At 39.3% G+C, this 19,972-nt stretch overlaps 1 pseudogene; it reads right to left on the reverse strand.

Moving 5' to 3' along the window:
* Window positions 1–12,607: 12,607 nt before the first annotated feature.
* Window positions 12,608–12,725, reverse strand: LOC129411940 (5S ribosomal RNA; annotated as a pseudogene).
* Between the last annotated feature and the right edge of the window lie 7,247 nt (window positions 12,726–19,972).

Genomic DNA, 19,972 nt, shown 5'->3' on the forward strand with positions numbered 1-19,972 from the left:
AGTACAATATAATGTCCATAATACCAGACTATTTCTTGTTTTCAATTTCACAGCACGTTATGTATCAGGGGCCAGTGCTTACAGAAGAAGCAGTGAGCCAGGAAAACAGTGAACAGCAGTTTAATGTCGTTTAGTCTGAGATGAGAAAGTCAATGGAGCATCCGAGGACACGTCACCCTGAACCCAAAACACGTGACTTTGGCAACAGAATCACCTAAACTGCTGCACTGTGAGAGACCAGATGTTAATGCTTGATTGAACATTGGGCCTCAGTCGCAGAGAGTTTAGTGTGCTGGCCTGTTGACAGCTCTAGGCTCTCATGTTTTTCAGATATGTATTTTTTATTACTCATTTAAAAGAAACTGTTAACTTCAAATGATCTACTCTAAACTGTGCACTAAATCTGATTGTAAGTAAATATTCATTTAACAGTTTATGTGATATTAGGTTAAAGGTGCATTGCGCAACTTCTCTGGTGGAGGGTCCGTCACCTGCTAGTCTCACGCTTTGCCTAGAATATTTTATGGTATGACATTAAACACATCTATCTAGCATTTATTCATTACAGGTGTTTCTGTTGCTCAAAAAAACCCCAAAACAATCATGCTCTAGGGTTGACGATAGAGTGAGTGGGTTGCATCTACGGCTGGGTATCATCAAGAAGATGCCGATAGATAGCTCGATACTTAGGCCACGATATGATACATATCTCGATACAGTGATCTTATGATTCAATGTGATATATTTCAAATTGATTCAATATGATTCAATGAAACATAATGACTAAATCATGGCTGTAATACTAACTAGTAACTAGTCTTTATTAAACCACTTCTTGTGCCAAGTTTACAGGAAACATGCCCATCTTAATCCTCAAAATAATAAAAATGTCAAATGTGTTGCATAAACGACTTTCTTTCCTCTAATCAAGCAACAAAAACTGTAGCACTGTAACAAAATAATTTAACAAAATATACCAAAAAATACTGTTGGTGAAATATCAATACAGCACCCCCTGATATCGATATTGTATCATCAAATTAAACAATACAATATATTGATATTTCAATATTTTTGCAAACCCCTAGTTTCATCTCCACAGATGGGACTTGTAATGTAGCCTACAGTTGTCTCCCTTGAGACAGATAGGTTTGATCTCTACCCTAGATCATTCTAAACAAACGAATAACCTCTCCATAAAGACAGGTAAGTGACGGACCCTCCACCAGAAAAGTTGCGCCTTTAAAGTACAGTTTATTGTCCCCATAGGAAGATTGCCTCTGCATTTGAACAATTTGATCCTTCAGTACCACTGGGTCATCTTCTCAGGAGCAGTGAGCACCACAGAGCAACATCCAGGAACACATCACAGGATTTTACCCATGATGGAAACCAGAGTGCACAGACACAAGAAGAACATGCAAAGTCAAAAGGCCTGTGCAACCTGGGGATCAAACTTGGAACCCGGAGGCGTGAGTCCTAGTCACTCAGCCACCATGCTGTCACTCCAGTCTCTCTGAAGTATGGGGCTCATTCCAACTCAGACTGTCATAAACACCAGAGCATTAACTAGAAAAGACTGCAATACACAAAGACGCAGGACTACATTTAGCCAAATAGTGTTTATCAGAGGAATAAAATGATGGAATCCACTGCCAGAGCACATCAGAAAGTGTGACAACTATTCAGCCTTCAACATAGTTTTAGAAAATTGTCTGAAACCAAACCAGTCATACACCCATAGATGATCTAATGCTTGTTTTTTGAGCACTTTTAACTTCTGAAAGATGTTTTTGCTGTAAATAGACCCTGCTTTCTTTGTAATGTTTCAGATGCGTTGTCACGCTATGTGTCTGTTCTCTGTTAGGTTTGTTTAATAGATATGTTGTGTTTTCTTCTAATGAGACAAACTGTAAAACAGCTAAATTGCTTATTTATCTGGCATGTTTTGGAAATAAGCTATTTTGCTTTTTTCAATTTGTCTCATTAGAAGAAAACACAATATTTCTATATAATAACAAGAAGACAACATTCATTTAGTTTATTTAATGTTTAACGTCAATTACTGTGCCTTTTTTTTTTTTTACCCGCCTTAGCACAGCAGATGTAGAAATTCTGCTAACTCCGACATATAGGCAAGGCAGGTTAAAAACACACTTTATTGTCTCCTCAGGGAAATCTGTCCTCAGTATTTGACCCATACTTCACTGCCACTGGGAACCCTGGGGACCCATCTCCAGCTCTTGGCCTTGGCTTGCTCAGGACTACGTTAGCAGGCGGATATTACTAACTGTGCCTGGAGGAAACCCACTTTTACACAGAACATGCAAACTCCACACAGAAGGGCCTGGTGACTTGCTGACACATTGGTTAATATGCACTGCTAATCCAAATAAATAGATAATAAATAAACCTGTAACCTGGTTTAACTCTTTAACTCTTGACTTCAAACTTCAAATGAACTGTTTGAAATGAGTTGTATGTATAGTGAGTGTGCTAGTACTTTTGTGTGATTGTTGCTGTACTTTTCTGGCCAGGCTGGCGTCACCTAGTGCCTCTGCTCAATTTCATTTCTCTCCAGCCACTAGATCAGGAATCAGAATACACTAGACGGTTTGCAAGAACCCCGAAAGTACAAGTCCGGGCACCAGCCAATCAGCGTAGGGCCATATATTCTGTGTTGGCAACAATTCCTGAGATCGAGGATTTAAAGTCGGAACAAAGAGAATGTTTGGTGAATTTTATCAAGGGGAAAGGCGTTATTGTCCTTATTCCTACAGGATTTGGGAAAAGCTTAATATACCAGTTAACCCCATTAGCAGCGCATTACATACGTCTCAACCAAACAGCAGCGATTGATTAAATAAAAAAAGTACCCGCCTACCGTCAAGCGAAGGAAATCTAATGATTCAAGATCAGACAGACACTTCTACAAAGTGAAACTGGCTGATAAATCAGGCTTTTCCCTGTCCTGTAGATGATTTGACATAATCCTGCCGAGGGACTGAAGATGGAAATTAGCCACACCGACTTTCAATCTTTACATATTTACATTTTAAATGTTCATTAATCTGTGCTGTCCCTTTATAAATAAACAAATAAGAAAATACTATATAATAAATGCACCTTAATTAGCTTTAATAAATCATGAACAGAGGCTTAAATCTTAAAGAACAAATAGTTAAATAAGAATTATCGGTCAATATAATTCAGGCTCTGTAACTACTTAAAGGAACAGTTTGGAATTTTGGACATAGGGCCTCATTTCCTAGTGAGCCAGAGTGTTGGAGACGTGTGGAAACACTTTTTTAAAAATTCCATCTAATCCATGTTCTTGCAGAGGTCGCTGGTGCTAGGCTAGTGCATGTCAATGGCCATAGTTAGCCTGCCACTAAAAACAGTCTTACCCACTCCACAAAACACTTGAAGCAAATCTATTAATACACCAGACTGTCCATGTAAATGTGTGTGCTGATAGAATAATGTTTAAAATAAACCTAATTTTGCTTGGCATGAATCGTCACAGGGTCTATTTTCTCATATATCAGTCTGCCGCTGCCAAGCTTTCTATCAGGAAGTACAACTCGCTGCTGCTCAGACATAAACCCTTCAAATACAGGGTTGGTTTTACTTCTAAAATTATTTTATCGACACAGACATTCACATCGACAGTCTTGTGTTATAGTTGTTTTATGTGGAGTGGGTAGGACTGTTTTTAGTGGCAGGCTAACTATGGCCATTGACATGCACTAGCCTAGCCCCAGTGACCTCTGCAAATATAAGGACTGGATGCAATATTTTAAAAAGTGTCTCTACACGTCTCCAACACTCTGGCTCACTAGGAAATGAGGCCCTACGTCCAAAATTCCGAACTGTCCCTTTAAAGACGAGGTTAGGGTTAGGAGTTAGGGTTGGGGTATTAAGTAGTAGTATAATAACTACACGTATTCATGTCTTAATAAAGTGTTACCAATAAATAAAATAAGCACATTTTCAAACTCTGATTTGGTAAGACGTCCCTGTAGATCCTCCTATAGCTGGTGCCCAAAACCCCCATCTGGCCGAGTGTGCAGTCTCTCTCGCTCCCCCTGCGCTCCCTGCTTCTCCCTCCATCAGCAGGTGACTCAAAGAGGATAATCCCTCCAATCAATTAACCTTGAAGCCAAAGTCATCAGCCCGGCGCCGCTCTGGCTTATTCCAGCGCCGCGTGGACAGAGAGAGGGGAGCATTTACACCGACCATGCAACTTCCACAAGGCTATACAACTACACAAACGCGCTAATGGAGAAGCAGGTAGCGGTCCCCAGTGACCTTGGTGCTCACGCGATGATGGATACAGGTGATTTAAGCCGCCCGCTATTGTTGATTGTTCTGCCTTGTTGCTGTTTCGTCCAAATTACACAATGAAATGGGCGGCTAACAGCGTCCAGATTCGATAAATAGTTCCTAATTCTCCTCAGTGGGCAGATGAAGGGTCGTGGGGCGGTCACTGTCTGGTCCAGTGCAGTGGCGGTCATCCAAGGAAACAAAGTTGGAGACAAAAGAGGTTGTCATGATGGAAATAAACATGATTTGGGTTTGGTAAGTTTTGTGAAACCACAACTATCAGTGGTGGTAAATGGTCACTTTTTATATAGCGCTTTTCCATCTTCAAGGCACCTTACATCAAGGAACCACTCACCCGTTCACACACTCATACATTAGTATACACAGACGCTGGAGGTGAGGTGGGTTACGACAGCATTCTGGGGGCATCTGACCAATGATGTTTATGTCGAGAGGAGAAAGGGGATCAACTTTTTCAGATGCAGGAAGAAAACTGCTCTATAACGGCCTAACTCTGCTATACCCCAACAGAGTCATTTAATGCTATGTAAAGCATTTCTTCTGACCATTGATTCATCACCATAACATTAGTTTTGCTCAGGAGTAGTTCACTAATGCTAGTCGTTGTTTGCCTTTACGTTTTCGTGTTTCTTATTTTGATACTTGTAGATAAATTCTTCATGGACAGAATATGTCCTTTGTCGACCTTGTTGGATGAAGATCTGGTACTGGGGCAGATTTATGAAGCTGGTGGAAAATACGTGAGACATTTCCACAGATATTTTGCCATCGAAAAGCATTAACGTAAGTGATGTTTACCCTACATCGGCCATTGTGAAACAGGTCTATTCACCCTTGTGTCCTTTGCAAACTGGTGAATGACTGACTTCTGCTCTTTCAGCTGAATTCAGAATAAAAGTTCCAAAATAGTAATTTCTTGATGGTTGTATGGTCTTGATATTTGAAAAAATGGACACACTCAGACAATATTTGTTTGCATATTATGGTGGAAATATCTATTCAAGAAAACTGAAATTTCATTTGAGACTACAAAACACTTTAGAAAATATGCCCAGAAAGAAAGAAAATTTAGATTTAGAGTAATTTTAAAGATGTTTAAAAATCAGCAGTTAAGTGCGGACGGTCGCACCACATGACATTTTAACAAAAACAAACAAAAAAAAAAAAAAGATTTCATGGAGGTCAGAGGTGGTACAAATATGTGGTGAATTATTATGAAATTTGAATATTTTTAAACGAAAAAAAAAATGCAATTGGACAGAAAATGTAGACATCATATCATTGACGCAAACACATCTATAATTAAATTAAAAAAAATACAGTTTAATATCATATTATAGAACATTCCAGGCAAAGCCACAGCATCTCCTTGGACATGTTAGAGTGCACAAGTAAAATGACACACTGCACCTTTAAATAGGCACTGTTAGTTAAGCCTGACAGCACTAGAGACCCGTGCACCACTGGAATGAAATGAGGTTGTGCTGATCTGCTCCCGTCTTGTCTTTTGTAATCAGGAAGTTCTTCCACACTGCAGACAGGAGATGTATCAGGGCGTGGATGATGCCACGTAATTCAATCACTGCAAAATTATCCTCCCAAATTACACAGACACTAATCTAATAAGGACATGGAGGGGGTATGGCTTGGTATGCACAGAATCCTTAATGTGTAAAGTGTCAATGTATAGACTCTAGACAACAAAGCAGGAGGAGGAGGTACCACTGCATGACATAAGCTAAAACAACATTTGGAGCTCAGAAAAACTAAGAAATACAGAGATTAGTAGATTCTAAGAAATGCTGAAAATATGCAAAGATTTCATAAACACATGTAAATGAGACAAAACATAACTTCGTATATGGTTTTGATGAGTGAACATTGTAAAAAGGTACACTGTAACTTTTCAGGTGGAGGGTTTCATACTGCAGCTGTCTTGTCCCCATAGAGTTCTACTGGTTTATTTGTAGTTGGTTTGTCTTGAGTGTTACACAGAATGACTTTAAACTTATCTATCTTACATTTATTCAATCATACCTTTTTTATTGTTCAAAAATACCAGCATTTTATATTGGGAGCAAAATCGCCACTCGACCGATCTGACCTGTAACTTAAGACCATCAAATGAAAGAGAAAAAGCACACCAGAGTTCTCGCAGAGGTGCAAATGCAAGGTACAGCAATTTATTTTTCAATTAAGTTTCATCAAGAAAAAAAAAAAAAAAAGCTTAAATAAAAATAAATAAAAATAAAAAGCTTTTTTCTAAGTGTGCTATGCATTTTTTTCACTTTCATTTTACTGTAACTTAACACAGCCACACACTACAGGATTTTTTGGTCTTAAAAGTGCACACCACAGACATGAGGAGAATCTTGTGAGATTTTAAATCTCCAATCACAAAGACTGCTGCAGGATACTGTATGTCTGCGGACCACAGGCTGCAATGTTGTGAGCACATCTCACATCAGCAGTTTCCAGTCTACAGTAAAACAACTCACTTTGAGACTCTTAAAGGTTGTATGGAGGATTTTTTTTGTTTCAAATTGTCAATGATAGATTATAGAGATGCAGTAGCCTTGTAATTATGATGACCAAAAAAAAGAGAATAAAAATTCATCAACTCTGGACGTGGTGGGGCTAAACATTTGCCAATAGATAACGACACTGCCTCGTTATCTGTGAGCTGACAGGCTGTCAATCAATCTCCCTACGTTTCTAGCATAACTGACTTGCCTGCGCGCTGCCATTATGTGGTTTACGTACGACTGTCACGCAGTCCACAGACGCAAGACGCACAGACGCTGTTTACTCCACCAACACAACGGTTCTTAGCGGCTTTTTTGACCTATATCTTCCTCGCAGTTAGCACAAAGTTTGTTGCGATGGCGACAAGAATCCAGGAGCAGTTAGCCGCAAAAGAAAGTCCATTTTTGAGGTCGCTGAAAGAAGAAGACAAGGAGAAAAGCAGCGAAGCCAAACTAAGGTGATTCTTGGAGATTCATTCCAGCGATGGCGCGACTGAAGCAGACGCAGGGTCTAAAGACTGACGCACTGGTCGCCAAATTACTCCTGGACAGGAAACTTCTGCTTATTATGAAAACGTACTTTATTTCCAAGAGCTAGACAAACGTTTTTCAGGACACGAAAGTGATATCCTATGTCTGAAAACGTAATTTTCAAGGCAAAGAAAAAGTCCGCTTGCTGCTGCGTGTTGTAGTTAGTTCATTCGCACGGAATCTCCGCGCACTCTTCTCTGCACCCCGTCCTGCTCCTGTCCCCGCTGCCCGATCCGCTCTTCCCCCTGCTCCTCACTTCTCCGGGCACGGAATCTCCGCGCACCGCTCCCCTCTCCTCTCTCCTCTCCCTGCTCCCTGCTCCGCTCTTCTCCCTGCTCCTCACTTCTCGTCCGCGCACGAAATGTCCTCGCACCCCCTCCCCCGACTCCTCACTTCTCCACCTTTCCTAACCAACACTGTAGTTAGTTGTTTACAAGTCATGTGCAGCACACCGGCTGTAAACAAACCTGTTTCTGGCGTAAGGAGGAGGAGGGAGGAGGCGTTTCTACGTAGGGAGCTGTAGGGGAGGGGGGGTGGTTTCACGCATGCGCACGATTTGAAAAAGGACAAACAGTCGCTGGATTTCTCGTTCCTTGGAAAATCCTCTATACAACCTTTAAGTGTTGAAAAGATCAGAGCTCTGCACTACTTTAGAAACAAGTCAAACCTGTGTTATTATTTGTGAAATGCGGTGCAAAACTTCAGAAGGTTGTTGTTAGTCCACAGGAAGTAGAGTCACTATCACAAATCTGCAGCTTCACCTCCATCCGTGCGCTGTGTTTATGTAAACAGACACACGTGAGGAACTACTCTTGTCTTTTTACTTTCAAAGAACACCTCAAACTGGATTCACAGCACTGTTTTGTGGACTGGGTGTCATTATTTGCGGAGGACAAATTCTACCGATAATTTAACTTTACAATTTAACTTTACAAATTTACGAGAGACGAGTACTGTAATAAAGTCTTCATATTATTTTTGTTATTTCCTGAGTTTGTACCTTGCGTCCCTGTGTCCGTCACTCCGTCTACCCCTGAGACATTTATTGGCTTTTGCCGTAGTGTTGCTGATGTTCGGTGCTTACGATATATGAGAGTTCAGCTCAGAGTCACACTGACACCACACACATGAGGAGCACAACGGCTTCAAAACTTCACATGAAGACACAAAGTCGGGTCACGCCTCCCTGAACTCGAGGAGAAGCAAATCACAACCAAAATCTGGTAAATTCTCCTGTAGTGTATAGCAGCCTTTAGTCCCCAACTACATGAAGTTAGATTTGTTTAAAGAGCAGCTATTCCACTTTTATTGGGTATACATTGCTAGCACATACTTAGATCACATTTAATAAGTTTATAGTGTATATTTATGAAAAAAATAAGAGGATAGATTGCACAGACTTGTGGACAGAGCATTGGACCAGTTCTTACTGATGACTGTACGAGGCATACCTGCTCTTTAATGTCATACTGTGAAATATTCCAGTACTGTTAATGATTATAAATTAAATTACCACTGGCCAATGACATCTTTGTGGCAGCTCTAGTATTTTTGAATCTACCATTTTAAATATTTGTCTCTTTTTTCCTATTTTAAGTCTGTTCTGTTGTGGAGGAGTTACCAGTGCCTGTGAATGGCATGCAGAAATAATTTATCTTGGTAATTTTTTGTTATGAGACAGGGAGAGCGAGGCGAGAAGAGGATTACTGTCTTAGTCATCCTCGACATCACTTACTTTAATAAAACTTCAGCCGGTGATTACATTTCCCATGCAGATACAATACGCTCCGAGAATAGACAATGAGTATTATGACAAGGTTAACTCTCAGGTCTCCCACACTGTGCTCTGCTTATTAAAGTCTATGTAATAAAAAGTGCAAGTTATGCAACCTTTTTCTTCATTAAACTTCGAACTTTCTTCATAGAGCCGGGCTTTAACTGGGTTTAGTTTCAATTTGCACAGTAGAATGCATTTTTCTCATGGAGTGCGGCGTAAACACAAACTGCTTGAGGTAAAAGTGCACTGACTAACTTTTCTGGTGGGGGGTTTGCCTTCTCCTTGTCTCCATGGTGGTCTTATTGCGTTGCCTGGGAAGTTCCACAATATGGCATTAAACAAATATATCTTGTATTTATTCAATTGCAAGTGTGCAAACGTACATTATTTCTGTGAGCAGGTCCACACAGATCTGACCTGTAACTTGGCTTGGTGATGTGACTGGCTTGTCTCCATGGAGATAGTTAAATTAAAGGTCATACTGTAGAACATTTCGGGAATAAACACCATGGAGTCAAGCAGATGGTGGACCCTTTGCCCGGATTTTGTGGACATTTTGACCTGTTTTCAGATCATAAACTTTTTCCTGTTCTATCTGTTTTCAGTTGTACTTTTCATCTGTACTTGTGACTGTTCAAAAACTGTAGACTCTAGGTAATTGTCACAGGTTCATGCAGAATAAATGGGAAAAAAAATACAAAACTGAAACCGAAGTGTTGTTTATTCACACCACAGCCCAACAGATCAAAGTGCAATATTTACTTTGACAAAAAAATAAACTAACCAACTGTGGACAACCACTAGAATGTGCAGCGATCCCCTTAAATATCCCTTAGCCCCTCCCCTGGGCTAACCAATTAACAAAACCTATGCTTTTAAGGTTTAACTTGGCAAAACTGTACTCATAACTATAAAGCAAATCTGTAAATCAACATAATAGAAATGACTTAAATAACCCCCCATATTGATATTACTTTATTAACTCATAAACTCAGGAAATAAACAAACAAATGATCAATAATGGTTCAGGCCGTGATCACATGATGTCCAAAAGCACGCCATCCAGCCCTATTTACAGTGTGACCAGGATGTGCTCTGGTTTGGCCCATGGACCAGAGATCGGCGTGTAGACGGCAGCGGGTAAGAAGCGAGTCGGCACGTGGGCACAGAGTCTGAGTCCTCAAACACGCGAGTCAGAGAATAAAGTCTTTGGCAGTACGGTACCTCGAGACACATGTGCGAGCATGTGGGCAAACACTGGAACTTAGCTCCACAAAAACGGAGCACTCCACACGCTCTAACAGCTGTGGCTCTCGGACCAGAGAAAGACGCACCAGTTCAGGGATGACGGTGAACAAAGGGCGCTCCATCACAGTAATACAATATTATATGTTGGGTAAAAATTGCTATGTAGTTATTTTTCAACAAAAAATGAGTGAGTACTGCTGGTTTGGGTGAACTTGTTTCAAATTTTGGATCAATACTGTGGTTTATAATGCACAAAAAAAACAAAAACAAAAACTGATAAAGTATAATATGTTGTCTTTAACTTGCTTATTGTAACAGAAATGTTGCACATACAGGGCAACAGTGGCTCAGTTGGTAGAGGGTGTTTGTCCACTGATCAAAAGGTTCCCAATGAGATTCCAGCTCCCTCAGATGATTGCTGTTGCTGTCCTTGGGCAAAACACATAATTCACCTTGCCTTCACTGTCTGCGTACACTAGTGTATGAAAGTGCGTGAATGGGTGAGTGATTTCTTGTTGTAAAGCGCTTTGAGTGCCTTGAAGGTGGAAAAGTGCCGTATAAAATGTCTCCATTTACCATACTTTATTTGAATGTGTTTTCATGCTGTGGCACAACTCATCTAGTGATAGAATTTTATAAATGAATCAAATGACAGCACTTTTTATTGGGCAATTTTAATTTTTGAATAAGTACATTTCGATCATGCTACTCTGATGTGTTGTCGTTAAAAGTGCAGATAGGGCAGCACCTGTTCCATGTCCTCTGGTGGGTTCACTCTGTTCTGCTTTGAAATTACATTCAAATGAAGCAATACCAGACAAGTTGAGAAGGAATGTTCCATCTGATGTTTTTGTTGAAACTGAGTTATTCATACATTCTTTTTCCTGAGTTCTTTTCTCGAACCGAAAACATCTTGTGCTGTCATGTGGTAATAGAAGAAGTGCTTCACTGTGTTTTTAAACTCCACACACCTTCACTCGAATCATTTGGATAATTTCAGCGCAAGAATTGCTCTCTACTGAACGAAAAGTAAAATGAAAACATGTGAATGAAACAGAAAACAACTCTAGGTATGTTTCTGAGGAGGTAACAACATTCTGACATGGCTTAAAGCTCACAAGAGTCAGTTATGTGTAATATAGGATCTTTCAGCTTTAAATCAGACCTATTATGCAAGATTTACTTTAAGAATTTTTCCTCTTCTCATTTACCCTCTCAAAGTTGTATTTGGAGTGATTTGTGCATGTTTGACCAATCTTCATCTCATATTTTCAAGACAATTTTGCCAATCAACCACCATCGGGTACACCCCAACTGTTCTGTACTTATTTCATTCTCCAGTTCAATTTTCTCAGTTGGTGACATGCATTGGATTTGGCAGCATCACTTAGTAATTTTGGTACAGATGAAAAACAATCCACTACTCATTATCGTCATGTGCAGCATATCCATAGAAGATGCCCACAACACCATGGCTCTTTGTTGTGGTGTTTACAGCAGTCAGCTCCTATTTGGCAACGTAGTTTTCTAACACAGATGTTAATGAGCTTGTTTTAGATAAATAAGTTGTTTTAGATAAATAACACAATTTGAAATGTCCAAATTAAAACATAATGACCCATATGTGTCGTGGATTATATATACTGATTATTAGGGGTGTAAAGGTACACCGTTTCTGTACAGGATGTTCGGTTCGGTGCAGGGCTGTGCACGAGTGAGTTTGCGCAATTTGTGTGTTTTAAAATTTCGCCACTACATGTGCAGCTACACAGAAAACTCGGCTCTTTAATATTCACGAGGGAACTCATATGTGATTGGGTTGGCAGTGGTTCCTGCAGTGCTTTATAGTTAGGGTGGCCGCCTTGATAACAATTGCCCCCCTCCTTGACTATGTCCCTCCAAACCACGTGAATCCTCACAAAACTATGTTTTTTTACCCGCGACCTCTGTCCCTGGCAAAAGGGTATTTTCAGCCACCGGGGACATTGTAAATGCAACAGATCTACACTTACTGCAGACAATGTGCACAAGTTGTTTTTTCTGCCCAAAAATATGAAGATTGAGCAAAACATCATGCTGGAACTGTTAGTGCTGTGATTTAATTTTGAAAAGTTTTGTTTACTGTTTATAAGGATTTAAAAAAATATAATAATAATAATAATAATGCATCAGTTTTGCCCGCCTGTGGCACCTGATTTTCCCAGTGGTCTCCCATCCAAGTACTAACTAGGCCCAGTCTTGCTTAGCTTCTGAGATCTAACGGGATCAGGCTTTCACAAGCTGGTATGGCCATGAAATAGTAATATTAATAAATAATATTTCAAACATTTGTTGCTTATTTGAGAATATTTAAATTCACTAGTATTACCAAGCAGCACTTTGCATTTATGTTATTTTCCCGTTTGTATAATGTTAAAACAAATTGTTGGTTTAATAAACACACAAATAAACAACAAGCAAATGGTTTTGTATTTTTTTCCGATACTGTACAGAAAATGAACCAAACCATGACCTCAAAACCGAGGTACATACCAAACCGTCATTTTTGTGGATCGTTACACCCCTACAGATCATATATTATAACTATAGAGCAGACACAAGCACAACAGGTATTCTTTAAACTTCAGTATCTCAGAACCTCCCAGAATACAGATAGAACCTTAAAATTCTAAGTGACCAAATTCTTTAGGTCAGTCCAAAACATTCTGAACCTTGCTTGCAGGCTTTTCAGAGATGAGACAGAAGTACAGTAGATATACACTGAAAAGGGAAGAAAAAAAGTTGCATCCACACACTTTGCCCTTTCTATTCCCTGTACAGTTTTATAAATCAAACCCGGCACAGTTCCTTCCCTCACTGGGTATAAAACCTCTCTCAGGACAGGGACCAGACTGCAGCAGTGCGTGACTAACTGCCCCCCGTGAACCCAGACCCCCGTACTTCTGTGAGGCTGGCCCATGAGACAGAGCCTGAGTGGGAGAGAGGTGCCAGCGATACAACAGAGAGGGCTGCAACTGTCAGTCTAAGAGTATTAAAGGGACAAGAGCGCTTTGTGAGGGCCCCTGAAGGATGGCGAGGCTTTGAGCAGATGGTGAAAAGAGGAGCTGTTGGGGAGTGGTTTGGCGTGGAGTGAGTTTTGTTTCCGCAGAAGGATGGGAAGTGCTCACAGTGAGGTCTCATTGAGGTCTTTTAACATTTTTGAATGAAAATAGTGGACTGGGTGGGATTGGGATTGTTTAACTTTTTGTTTGGGGATTTGGCACCTGCTTGTTTCTGTGGAGATGTCACTGCTCTGCCGGAAATGTTCCACAGTATTAAACATTAAACAGCTCAACCTTATGTTTATTAAATTACAGGTAGTTTCATTCTGACTGTGAGCGGGGTTGTCTCTCTATACACCTGCCACTTGGCCTGATTTAATCTCCATGATGATAGAAAGGTTTAATGCCATACTATGAAACATTCCAAACAAAGCAATAACATCTCCATGGAGTAAAGCATTTGACAGACCCTCCACCAAAAAAGTTACACAATGCACCTCTAAAGTGCCTTGGACAGGTTGGACACAAGTTTTACACAACACAATTAAGGCCATTATATTAAAGACACACATAGACACAAAAAATCTTTTTTTTCAGTTTGGCAATTTTTTAGGTTTTAAATTTTACTTCTTGGTTGGAAATCAAGAAATCGCACAGGGGTAGGGCAGGTGTGTCCAAACTTTTTACATCAAGAGCTACATTTCTAAACACAGATGGAGCAGAGGGCTGATCAACGGTCGTAGACTGGTGCTCAGTACAGTGTATAACTGAAATGTGTACATGTTTAACACATTAGAATGAGCCATCAGTTTTGAATTCCTGCTGAGGTCCTTAAAACCACACACTAAATATTAAATATTTGCTGTATTAAGGAAGATTTTCAAAAAACTTGCAGTTAAAAGTACATTTTTAATTGATGCAAGGTAATTTGAGCCAATTCACCTGGAAGCCTGTGGACCAAGAAAAAATTGTCTGAGGGCCGCATTTGGTCCACGGGCCATAGTATGGACATGCCTGTGCTAGGGAATTCCATACCTGTTACTAAGCAACCATGTTGTGCACTGGGCTAAAATTCCTCTTAACTTACACAGAAAATATTATTTGCCTAAAGAAAGAAAATATAAGAAAACATCTTTATCTTTGCTGAAATAATGTTTAAAGTATCAGAAAAGTATATTTCTTGTGTGTAAATTGTGCCTAACCTTTGGATAGAAAAAATATGTGCGGGGGGAATTTTCCCCCTTCACATATTCACAACTCTCAACTCTCTTCACAAATTGCTTCTTCACTGATGTAAAAGTATAATTTAGATTTACAAGTGGTATTATCCCACCAAATGAAGTAAAAATTAAAGAATTATCAAAACCAGACACACTTTAAAGTGCAGGTCAGACTGCTCATTTCACTACAGTTCTAAATTGCACAAGTTATGTTTAGAATATCAAAAATAAATGATAACACCTTTTATTTTGTTAAAGTGATGGTCCTTGTATTTAAATTGTTTTTGCATTTTGGGTGGAATTGGATTGGATTTTCTGTCTTGGTGACAACAGAGGTATTCTGTATTCTCAGCACTACTTCCTGTATTTTCGTACTATATTCCACAAACTGCCAAAATGCCAAAACTGTGAACAAAATTCTTTCCATAGGTCCTATCCCACCAAATCAAGTCATAATTAGAAAAACAGGAAAAAGCTTTAAAGTGACCAGTGCTCTTTGTGAGGGCCCCTGAAGGATGGTCAGGCTTTGAGCAGACGGTGAAAAGGAGCTGTTGGGGAGTGGTTTGGTGTTGAGTGAGTTTTGTTTCTGTAGAAGGAAGAAGTGCTCAGGTCAGGAGGTCTGATGAAGAGCACTAACTGGGCATTCCATTTGTGAGAATGGTGTGTTTAACATTCTTGAACTTGGAATGGGAGAAGTGAATGGGAGACAGGTTCGTCTTTCAAGCACCTTTCAAGACACCCAAAGCCTTTACTGTGCAATATGCCTTGACTCCACGGTGGTAAGCTACTATAGGTGCCACAGCTGCCCTGGGTCAGACTGACAAAAGCGAGTCTGCCACTCAAACCACCTGTGGCACTGTGGCACCTTGTATTCCCAGCAGTCTCCCATCCAAGTACTAACCAGGCTCAGCCCTGTTTAGCTTTTAAGATCTGACGAAATCAGACTTTGACAAGGAGGTTTGGCCACATAAATGTAATTCCATAGTTGTTCCCAAGCGACCATGTTGTTTACAGGGGCCAAAACTTGTCTAAAATTGCACATACAAATGTTATGATAAGACTAATAAAAAGGGGTTTTCAAACTGTCACTGAAACTACGATAAATATTGACCAAGTAATAATTTTTAAAAACCTGAAGACCTCCCATATGCATTTACAAGTAATACCTAATTGTACTTAGTAGTAGAACTAATTGTACTGAGTAGTAGAATTAAGTACAATGTGTTATGGCACGTTATCAAAAAGGGAGTATATGTGTAGTCTTACATCTCAAGAGCAGTGTAAAAGGTTAGTGTTAATTCGGCTTTGTTCAGATCATTCCTCAGAGCCCCATTGTCCCAGCAGTTGCTCCACATTCACTCAATCAGAGACTTTGTAATCAGCAGCAGAATGGTGGACCCAATCAGAGCCATCAGTGGAGCTGCTTTTTACGGCGCTCTCCCCCAGATAATTATCCAATTTCAATTTAAACCAAATGAGCCCATTGATTACTAAGATGTGGCCAGCCTTAACTCCTGCTCAAATCCTCCACTTGACTTTGTGTGAAGCAGTAAAAGGAATATTAAGTTTAATTTCACTCCTGAATCAGATTTGGGCCAATTTCCTGATATTTACAAATGATCTACTGGAATATGTTGTGATTTAAATAATCCAGAGTGAAAAGTGATGCATAAATTACTGAGAGAAAAAACACTGGTGCTTAATTTACTTACATATAGACTGACTGCTTTAGTAAAATGTAGCCTCCCTGGTTTAAAATCTGTTGCTGTCAGATTATGATTGCACATTTTCCAAAATAGATCTCAGCAGTCCCACTCACCTTGATGTCCGCTTGAATTTCGCTTTTCACTTTCATTTTTCCCCACTGACTTGAAAAATGTGAAGTTTCAGGGCACGGCAGAGGCTAAACGGCTATGTGGTATATTGGTACATTGTTCATGACACTTTATTTATTTTTAGTCCAAAAACATTTTAAAATTTGGCAAAAAAACATCTAGCTTTTTGGTTTCAGGAATATATTATAAATTATATAATCTTTCTTAAGCTCCTTAGTTATCACATAGTTTGTAAGCCTCCAGCAAGCTTCCAAACTCTGAAAGCAAACACATTATGCATTATCTGTATATTTAAAGCTGCTCTTGAGTAACCTTTGCTTTAACTTTTCATGTTTTAGACCATCATTTTATGCAATGTATTAAACACTATTGATTATTTTGTGTGGTTACATGCTAGCTGAATTTTGTGGTAGCTTGCCATCTATTGGCAGCTGTGAAAATAACAAACAAACAAAAAAAAAAACGTTAGATAGCCATTAGGGTTGTGTGGTAATACGGTATTATTGTATCCTGTGGTATCAAAAAGTAGCAACAGTTTCAGTTTCATTACCGTTATTTAAAAATCTGCAGCACATAAGGACCTAATATAATATTATAATTTATTGATACCGAAATTTCTTTGACGTTTCAGATTTGATATTCGATTAGTTTCATTCCGTTGTCACGTGACGCTCATAAGGGAGACCAAGACAACATGGCAAGTCTGGCCACAAGCGAGTTGGCCCCCCCAAAAAAAAATTCTAGTGCTTCTACAATTTGGCAGCATTTTGGCTTCAGGCTCACATTTATTTACATTTTACAGAAATGAAACTTAAAACCACATGCTCGCTCCTTGTGCGCTGATGAGGTTCAGCTTCTGTCAGACATGATTCAGTGGAATATATGTGTTCTGTGTTTCTAGCGCGTTGGAGATGGTTCATGTGAAACTTTTCAGAGATTATAAGTCATGCGCATAGACAGTACAGTGGTGCTGCTTTGTGGTTTACCAAACTTTTACTAAAATATTTTGGTAATCTGGTAATACCGTATACCTCGGTAAAATCCTGAGAAGGTTTAATGGTATCAAAATTTGGATACCGCCAAACCCTAATAGCCATTAAGCAACATCTCCCTGACATGTTAATATTGCATTGAATTTAAGCCTTTGCCATTATAAGTTTGATCATAATTTTCGTACATCGCAAGGGACCACAGGATTTCTACCTTTGACGTCACAATTCAGGCAAAATTCAAACTGTCACAGTGATTTCTGAGAGCTCAGAGTGAGAGTATCTTGTAAAACAGAATTAATGAAATAAGCATGAATGAAGCAAAATACAAAGGCAGCATAGGTGAAGTTTTTTGGGGGGTCAGGGGGGCAGTGCCTGAAATATATCACTACATTGAGACTATAATATGGCCAATACAAATATTTACTTTTAAAAATGTATTCATATTTTAAATATGTCAATAAAACAGAAGGATTGTATAAAATAAACATGAATCCTAGGACTAAACCAGGATTGAACCAGGACTATATCAGGTCTAAATTAGAACTAAACCAGGACTAAACCCGGACCAATCTTGGACTTGACAGAGTGAGAGGGAGAACCTTGAGCCTGTGGAGCAGTGTGTCGGCAAAGCGCCATTGAACAGCAGCTGTGCGTAGCCCCGCGGGGCGTGGAGCTCTGTGCCAGTCTAAAAGTCAAACTGAAACTATGAATGGCAAGTATGTTTCTGATGAGAGTATTATACCTCAAAAATAACAAAAAAAAAAAAATATCTATTAACTCAATTTTGTAATTTAATGTGAGAATGAGAATTTTACTTCCAGATTTCACAAGGTTTTGAACTGCATAGGTTGCACTAATAAATAAACTGCAAATAATAATGCAAATTCTTGTTCTACAGAATTGCTTTAAACTTGTGCCGCTAAACTTCTTGTTAAGCTCCTGACTGACTCATTATAAACTGTACAGAAATTTAATGAATCAACCCATTGTTTCTTAAGTTAATTTTGTCTTTATTTCCGTAAGTGATTTTCGATTACCATTTGTGGTTGTTTGTATGTTTCTATGTCCTGCTGCGTGGATAATTCCTCAAACGGTCTTGTCACATCTTAATCCCATTCGCCAAACTCCGTATAAAACCCACTCCACTCCACATGAGCCTGGCACCGGACGACATCTATCCTAAAACCACGCTATTTTTCACGCGTGCTGGCTCGGTTTATCCATCATTTCGGAAGCAAACAACGAATTATGCAAAAAAGCAGCTCAGTCAGCATTTTTCAAATGAGCTTTTTCTTCATCTTGTTGCGCTCTTTGTGTATTTTGTATAAATCAAGTCAGGCTACAAGCAGTACATCACTCTACGTCATGTGTCAGCGGGAAAATGATGGTTCAGAGCGGAGTTACATTTGTTTTTTGTGTGCGGAGAGCTACAGGAGTTCACAGGGGAGTGTAACCGAATCAGATTTACAAGACTCTCAACAGATAATGGTTCTACTGTATGGATCGGCATGTTATCTGTGTGGCACAGAGGAGAGAAGAAAACACAAATCTTCTGTTGTGTATCATGGAAGATCTTGGTAGCATCTTCCAGAGCTGGGAGCAAGTTGTTGTTTTACAAGTCTCATGTAAGTCTCAAGTCTTTGAGCTCAAGTCTGAGTCAAGTCCCAAGTCAAATACAGACAAGTCCAAGTTGAGTCTCGAGTCACTGGCCCATAAGTCCAAGTCAAGTCCAAGTCGTCTGCTCTGAGCTTCAATTCGTTTCAAGTCTTTAAACCAAAATACCAAATATAGCTCAGATTCTTGCAATTTATTTGACTTTGAAGATAAATTGTACTTCATATTATATTTGTATATGAGTATTTATAGAGTATGTAAGAGTTGCAGGAATTAATTTAGTTAGTTTCCTTTTTAAATGTCTTGACAAGATCTTAGTGTGAATTATTATGGCCAGAATAAAGCAAATTCAGATTTAAAAGTGCTTCTCGAGTCTTGTCAAGTCTCAGGCCTCAAGTCCGAATCAAGTCCCAAGTCTCTGGCCTTCAAGTCCAAGTCGAGTCCCAAGTCTTAGTCCATTTTATCAAGTCAAGTCTCAAGTCCTAAAAATAGTGACTCAAGTCTGACTCTTCAACCAATATTTTCAACCAGTATAATATCAATTAAACATCCTACTACAATACTTCACAAAGACTTATAATCTGGACTCTGGTTCAAACTGTTTTCTGATTTTTCTGACATGGCGATTGTGATTAAAGTTATGATGTATGTTGAATAGGATAGAAGAAAATGTATTGTCCCCTAGGGGAAATTTGTCTTGAACATTGAGGACAACAACTACCCTGCAACAACATCAAAATTTAGTAAAAATACATCCTTAGAAGAGATTAGAGAGATTTTAAAGAGAGAGATACTTTATTGATCCCAAGGGAAATTCAAGTTTTGCAGCAACATTTACACTG

The sequence above is a fragment of the Boleophthalmus pectinirostris genome, unplaced genomic scaffold (genome assembly GCF_026225935.1).
Source record: "Boleophthalmus pectinirostris isolate CB_2022bp ecotype Guang Dong unplaced genomic scaffold, ASM2622593v1 HiC_scaffold_6, whole genome shotgun sequence".
NCBI lineage: Eukaryota > Metazoa > Chordata > Actinopteri > Gobiiformes > Gobiidae > Boleophthalmus > Boleophthalmus pectinirostris.